This window comes from Leptodactylus fuscus, chromosome 4 (genome assembly GCF_031893055.1).
Source record: "Leptodactylus fuscus isolate aLepFus1 chromosome 4, aLepFus1.hap2, whole genome shotgun sequence".
Classification (NCBI taxonomy): domain Eukaryota; kingdom Metazoa; phylum Chordata; class Amphibia; order Anura; family Leptodactylidae; genus Leptodactylus; species Leptodactylus fuscus.
In genome coordinates, this window is record NC_134268.1 from 194,927,949 (window position 1) to 194,935,410 (window position 7,462).

A 7,462-nucleotide genomic window follows, 5' to 3' on the forward strand; every position below is an offset into this window, starting at 1 on the left:
GGCATTTTTCTCTGATATGGTATATTGCAAAGTTTCTCATATGCACCTATTCTTGATTTACAAAAAATTAGTTGAAAAGTTAGTGACCCTTTAGACCTGTCCTGCATAGGCTCTGCACTAGGCATACAGCCATGTGCTTAGGTTACACATCTGCAGTCACTTGTGGGTAGAAGATGACGTGGTTTGCTTTGCCTCGTTTATCTCCAAAATAGAAAATTTATGCAATATTCATAAGCATTGGATTTGCGTTAATGCCATCTTAGAGCTGCTAACAAGTTGGTGGGGGTGTTAAAAAGCATCACAAATGTGTGATAAACAAGTATTAGTGAATATTAATGACTTGACATGGAATGGTAGTGTTTATGAAGCTTTTTATGTAAATGTGCACCTAGGCTAATATAGTTACAAGATACTGGGGTGTCTGGGAATATTCCACCTTAATATAAGACATCCAAGTCACTTTAGTAACCGCCTGGCTTACACTCTAAATATCATATATCTCCATCTACTCATATTCACTTTGGATTTCTAGACTGATATCTCAGACGCTTACGGTGGCATACCCAAGGCGTGCTAATAACTGAATGATAGAATCTACCCTCACAGGGTTAACTAGTTTAGAAAATCCTTATTTATTCCCCTTATACACTCGAATACTTTGGGGAAAACTGAGTCAGTTTCCACAGAGGTGAATATTCATATTCAGAATCATCATCTATTAGCCAAAGAGGAGTCTTGTCTGGGTTTACACAGACAACCCACTGATATGTAATGCTTAGGCGAAGTTCACACTAGCGTTCAAGTTTCCATTCTTTGGGTCCGCTTGCAGGACTTTTCTCTCCGCATTCTTCAAGCGGAACAGGGGACGGAATCTCCGAATGGAGACCACGTGCCGTTGTAAATATAGCCTTAAAAGGCTTGTCCATGACTCAATGTAATAGATAGTGAGCTATCCACTATATAGGTTATCGGTATCAGATCTGGGTCTGGCCAGCACCCAGACCCTGCACTGATCAGCCGATTTGGCTGCCAAAAGCAGGTCAACATTTGGCACTTTTTCAGAGAGAAGCATCCCACTATTTTTCATGCCCCCCTTTTTGGACATATCCACACCTCCTTTTTGTGATGGCAACATGAAATCTATCTATCTATCTATCTATCTATCTATCTATCTATCTATCTACCTATCCCGGGAGCATTCTGCAGGGGCTGGGGTATTTCATAGATGGATTGTTCAGGAGGTTACTCCTGGAGCTTAAAGCGGTATTCCCATGAACATAACCATTTTAAAAATTGGAGATACTGGTAATTAAAAGTTAAACATTTTTGCAAAGTTTTGCAGAGTTTTAAAGATTTTCCATGAATGCAGGAACTTTCTAAGGTCAGAAAATCCGCTATGGTTTCCATATTGTGGCCGGGATTTCTTCTGATACATGTAGTGTCCCTGTCTGATAACCCAGATACAATAAGAAAATCATGGCTGGGTTCATGACAAGTCCCAGACCATAGAAAGTTTCTGCATCTGTGGACGTATCCATTGGTAACCGATCAAGAAAACAGACTGTCCACACTAAGATAGTAGAGAAAATCTTTAAAACTCTGCAGAATTTCTAACTACTTCTATTTGCAAAAAGATTTAACTTTTAATTATCTACAAATATAGATATGATTATGTACATGGGAATACCCCTTTAATGGAGAACCTACAAGTATGGGTATGCATCCGGAAGCAGATCTGCTCCTATTCAAGTGAATGGGAACAAGGTGGCAGTTCCCTGGCACCACCACTAGAGTGTACATCTCCACACATTGCACTGTGGCGGTCGCTCCCATTCACTTGAACAGACACAGAGCTGTTTCCGGCCATATACCCTGTTTATGGTTCACGGCAGCCATATCAGCTCATTGGTGCAGGAGCTGAGTGTTGGAACCCTATTGATCTGATACTGATGATCTATCCTGTGGACAGGTCATCAGTATCCATTACCCTCGGGTCTCAGATAACCCCTGTAATGGCTCTGCAGGGTCAATCATTTCTTACTCCTTTCCCCATAGATTACAGTTGATCCCTGATGGTCCCAATAGAGGACCCTTCTACCAGGTAGGGATTGACCAAAATAGACAACGCCTTTAAATATAACATGAATGCAAACACATTCAGAATATTTGGATGTCAAAAGCATAAAGAGAGAATATAGAATTAAAGGGATTATGGGAAAACATCCCTTCATTCTTCTGAGGAAGTGACATCACGTCCAGTTTTGCCCCATTCAAATGACCAATGAACATGATGTCACGTCCCGAGAAGAAGCAAAAAGACATGTTTTCCAATCCTGAATAACCCCTTTAAGACTTTGATAGTGTGAACTTAATAAGCCTTCTTCTTTAATAAGACGAATACAATCTATTGTCCCTGTTATCATCCTCAATGGATTTTGGTAGAAAATTGATGGGAAGTCCAGAACAATCTCCCCCCCCTATAAGTATTACTTCCTACCTTACATCCCTTAAATTCTGAATCCCACAAACCGTCGTGTAGTAAAGTCTTGTTCTTATATGTAGTTCACCTAAGGATAAAGTTCTGATCTCCGTCTCTACTAAATAGCTGGCTCTGTAAGTAAGCATGTCCGTCATTGTCTGCCGACTTCCAGTTTTCCATGTTCTCCTACCTTACCCCGAGTGCTCTTTGCTGCTTGATTATATATAAGTAGTTACTTCTACAGTCTCACAAATCTTCACATTTCTAGAACCAGTTACTTTAAATAGATCAAATTGTGGCAATAATCTGTTAATCTCCGAGCTGTTTACCGCAAGCTCCGCGCAGCGATGCCATAGTAACAGCCTGATGGCTACCTCCGGCAAAGGTGAAAGGAGAGATGGCAAGTGAGGATAACGTCGTACCTGATGTGAAAGAAGAAAAAAATCTGATGGCTGGAGATAGCGGATACATGTGGCTAGTGCGTACAATGCTGACTGACTGATCACGTCTGTAATGCTGCGGTATTATTTGTTCTGCAGATGGCGTATACAATATTCAGTATTAGCAGAATTATAGGTTTATTAACAGAATTTTAATAAATTTCCATTTTACCCATCTAGTAAAGTAATTAATATTTGCAATTCAATTAGTAAAAATCAATCCCAGCATCTTCTCCCAAATACCCCATGATACCTACTTGTCCATGTCTGGTTAACCATGTGTAGCACAGCCATGTTACTGCAGCGGTCCTCCCTGTACTATGTGACCGCACATAAGCAACACAAGGCTATGTTCACATTTGCGCCAGAGTTTCTGTTGTAGACGCCGCCACAATGGCCACCTGAAAATCTTTGGAGGAAAAGTCCTGTAAGTAGAGTTTTCCTCTGCCGGTTTTGACCAGGCGGAATGTGGTGTAATTACCCAAGGACCACCTCCTCCCACGGCTGTTAGACCGCAACATAGAAGAAAACACTGACACACTCTTGGATGGTAAAAATTGTGGGGGTCGGCCACAGCTTTATTAAAACTATACACATATCGGCAGAACCCTGCTATCCCCCTCCCCTTTTCTTAGACCAAGCGCGTCACCGGAATGCCCCGCCACCGCCTGCGGTGTGCATGTGTGTGATGTTCAACGGGTGACGCGCTCCATCTTCTACAACCGATGACCAGAAGGGGGATGGGAAGGGGAAAGGCGCAAGGTCCCGCCAACATGCAAGCTGTGACACCTAAAAAAATAAACAAGAATAAATAACATTGCAAGGAAACACAGAAACCAATAAATAACAAAACAACCGTAATACAATCAAGCAAAACCAAAATGGGGAGGGCGGGAGGCCGCTTCTTCCTGCTCCGACGCTGGCGGGGATCCAAGAGGAAGTCCCCGCCCAGCGCCGGAGATTACATAGGGCGGGTAAGCCCCGCTTCCTCCAAACCCCGCCCCGGCCAGCAACAGCCGCCGGGAGGGGGGAGCGGAGGAAGGGAGAGAGCCACACGCCAGGTCAAGACCCGGACGACTTAAGCAGCCGCCCGGGTCGCAGGTTTTAATGCGAAAGACGCCCGATGGACCCCATTATAGTCAATAGCGTCTCCGTGTGTAACTGCTATTTTATTAGTCCTCCTCTCTGTTGGTCTTGTCCTCAGATGGATCAGAACAATGGAGAGGCAATGCTAGTGTGAACCTAGGGTAACATGATAGTCACATGTGCCACGTCTTCATCAAACTTAAACAAAAATGTCTGTCAGCAAAATTACCCTTATACGGATTTTTTTGTTATAAAGTGGCATTTTTTTCTATGTCTATGGATGACAAATTACAGATCCCTACAATCAGACCCCAGAGTATAATCCGATTGGGGACCCAGAGGAAGATACAAACATAAAAAACTGCCTGGCTCCGGTGCAGTCCCTGCTGATGTCGGCCATCTTCAGTCATGTACGGGAAGTCACTTGAGCCTGGGCTTGCATATGGACACAGGCCCCGGCCATGTCAGGGACAACACACGAGTAGGCCTGAAGCCTGCCTGGAGCCAGGAGATGTAAGTAACAGTGTTTTTTATGATCACTCACCTCTCCCAGGCCTCCGATCATTACACTCAGGGGTCTGAAAAGACCCCCAAGTACAATGATAGTGTTTGTGGGGTTCGTGGGTCTGCAGCCTCAGTTACCGATCCTGGTTCCTGCTCACAGCGGCCTCCACAGAAGGAGAAGCGATGGCGGCCGTGAGCAGGAGCCAGGATTGGTAAATAAATAGGGCCGGTTACCTGCTGGAGATTAATAAAAAACAAAAAACGCTATGGTAGCAGCTGACTCCGGCCTCCTAATGTCTCGGGGCCTGTGGCAGCTGCACCGCTCCTACCCCTGCGCCCCTGCTCTACACTTACGGATAAGAACATTCCACCATCATAGAAGGAGATTCTTTACTGTAAGAGCAGTGAGGCTGCGGAGGTCACTGCCACAGGATGCGGTGAGGGTGGATTCATTGTGCAAGTTCAAGAACAACCTGGATGACTCTTGAACAGAAAATTATTACAGGTTACGGGGTTTAGATTTTTAATAAAGACAAGTCAATCCAGTATTTTATATCGATTGCTGGATTTGGAGTTGGAAAACGTCAGATTTTTTTTTCCTGTGACATGGGGCAATTGGCATCAGCATAATGTATTTTTTCCTTTACCTTCCTCTGGATCCGCAGTGTAGGGTTATAGGTTAGACTTGATGGACCTGCGTCTTCATCCAACCTCATCTACTTTGTTACAATGTTTCCAGATTGCAAGGGATAGCGAAGGTAATAAAACCTGAAGCTTCTTGTAGCTAGAATTCCTATGACTCCAAACATTTATGACAATTGTTTAGATGAAAATCTTCCCTAAGTTTGAATTTTTTTTTTTTTTTTTTTTTAATAAAACCATTTATTAAAAAACAAGTATCTGACACACATACCAAATCAGAGTTGTCAGAGGATTGGTCTCAGCTTCAAAACCAAGTGACATAAAACAACCCATGATGGCGTGTTACCAAGAAAATACAGCTACGTTGTCATCTGTGACTATAGTTCAGCACCAATCCTGTAAATCTTCTCGTCGACCACTAGAGGGCATTCTATTACTTTGTCTTCCGATAAAATAAACAATGTTATTTTGCCCTATAAGAGTAGTCTTCTAAAAATGTGTTGGTTTATAATTCATGTGCCTGTGAGGCATTATGCTCTCCGATAATTGGTATGTCATGGATGCGGTGCTGTTTTCTTTGAAATATGCGTATCTCAACAAACTATTTACGAGAAAAAAAAAATCATGTTATATCAGAAGTTTTGATGAACTAACAATTTTTTTTTGTTCCCTATTCCAGTTCGTTTAGTCTTTTGATTCAGTGATGGCAAAATCAAAAAATGTTCATTTCAAGGGGCGAAATTGTGTCTGTGGCCGCGGAGGAGGAGGAGTGGAACCGGCGCCGTTGTCATATATCATGATTCATGTGACTACGAATTATTTTCTTACATCGTCTTTCTTATTTCTGCCCAGTACATTATTTACAAAGTTTTCCCAGAGCAAAATGTAAGTTGTAAAATCCACGAAGGCCCCTGAGTCGCCCGCTGTTTTACTGCTCAGCTCCAGGACTGATACAAAAAGGAACACGACTTCCTTTCCCATTTGTCATTCTCACAGGAGAGGTTTTTTGGCCGCCTCCAGGAGATATTGTTTATAGACTATTGATTGGTACATAAGAGACGTCCATTTAGGTTGTAGGACAATGGAAGAAAACAAGAGACAATTCTAGATACTGCAAAGTTATTAAAGTGAAATTTTTCGAAATTTAGTAAAATTTAGTAAATGCGACTTTTGGGACTGGCATATGAAAGATAAAGCTGGCTTTGTGTACAACGTTAAAAAACATCTGAAGCCATCTTATTTTACCTTTTGTCCGTAGTTAAAGGGAACCTGACGTGTTAAACATGTAGATAGCATGTTATAGAGCAGGAGGAGCTGAGCAGACGCTGAGCAATTCTCTGATTATTTTGCCCTTAGGAGTCCCAGTGAAAACAATGGGGGAGATTCATTAAGATAATCCTTTAATAGTCCCAGATTGGGGAAATTTCAGTATGTTACAGCAGCATAGTAATACAGATACAGGATAATACACAGTAATATATCACAGACGTAGACACACATATGCTGAGAAGAGAAGATATACTAGGAGTCCATAGCAGCTAAGGAAAAACGGAAGAGAAAGAGGAAGACTTCATGGTCATCGTCATCATTAGTTCTTTGTGCGGAGTGATCTTCGCTTGGTCTGATGTAGATTATACAGTCTGGTCGTTGTTGGAAGGAAGGACTTGCAATAGCGCTCCTTCTCACACTTGGGGTCAAGCAGACGCTCACTTACAGTGCTGCCAAGTCCCATCAGGGTCTCATACATGGGGTGGGATTTGTTCTCCTGCATGGAGGTCACCACAGACAGTATCCTTCTGTCACCCACCACCTGTACTGGGTCCAGGGGGCTCCCTAGGACAGAGCTGGCCCTCCTGATCAGCCTGTCAAGTCTATTTCTGTCCCTGGTTGATATACTGCTCCCCCAGCAGGCCACACCGAAAAAGATGGCTGAAGCAACCACAGAGTTGAAGAAGGCCCTAAGAAGTGTCCCCTGGACTCCGAAGGCCCTCAGCCTCCTGAGCAGGTAGAGTCTGCTGTGGCCCTTTCTGTGCAGCACCTCCAGGTGATCAGCCCAGTCTAGTTTATTATTGAGGAGCACGCCCAGATACTTATAGGTCCTGACTATCTCAATACATGTTCCTTGGATCTCTACTGGGGTTGGAGCACCTCTCTGTTTACTAAAGTCCACCGCCATCTCCTTGGTCTTCCCATTATACCGTGTACACCAGTTATTTTGCACACAAAAGGTGGAAAATGGGTGACTTTTTTGTTTTTTGATATCCATATCGGTAGCTGGGGCAGCGTGCCAGGTTCCCAAAATCTGCATGTT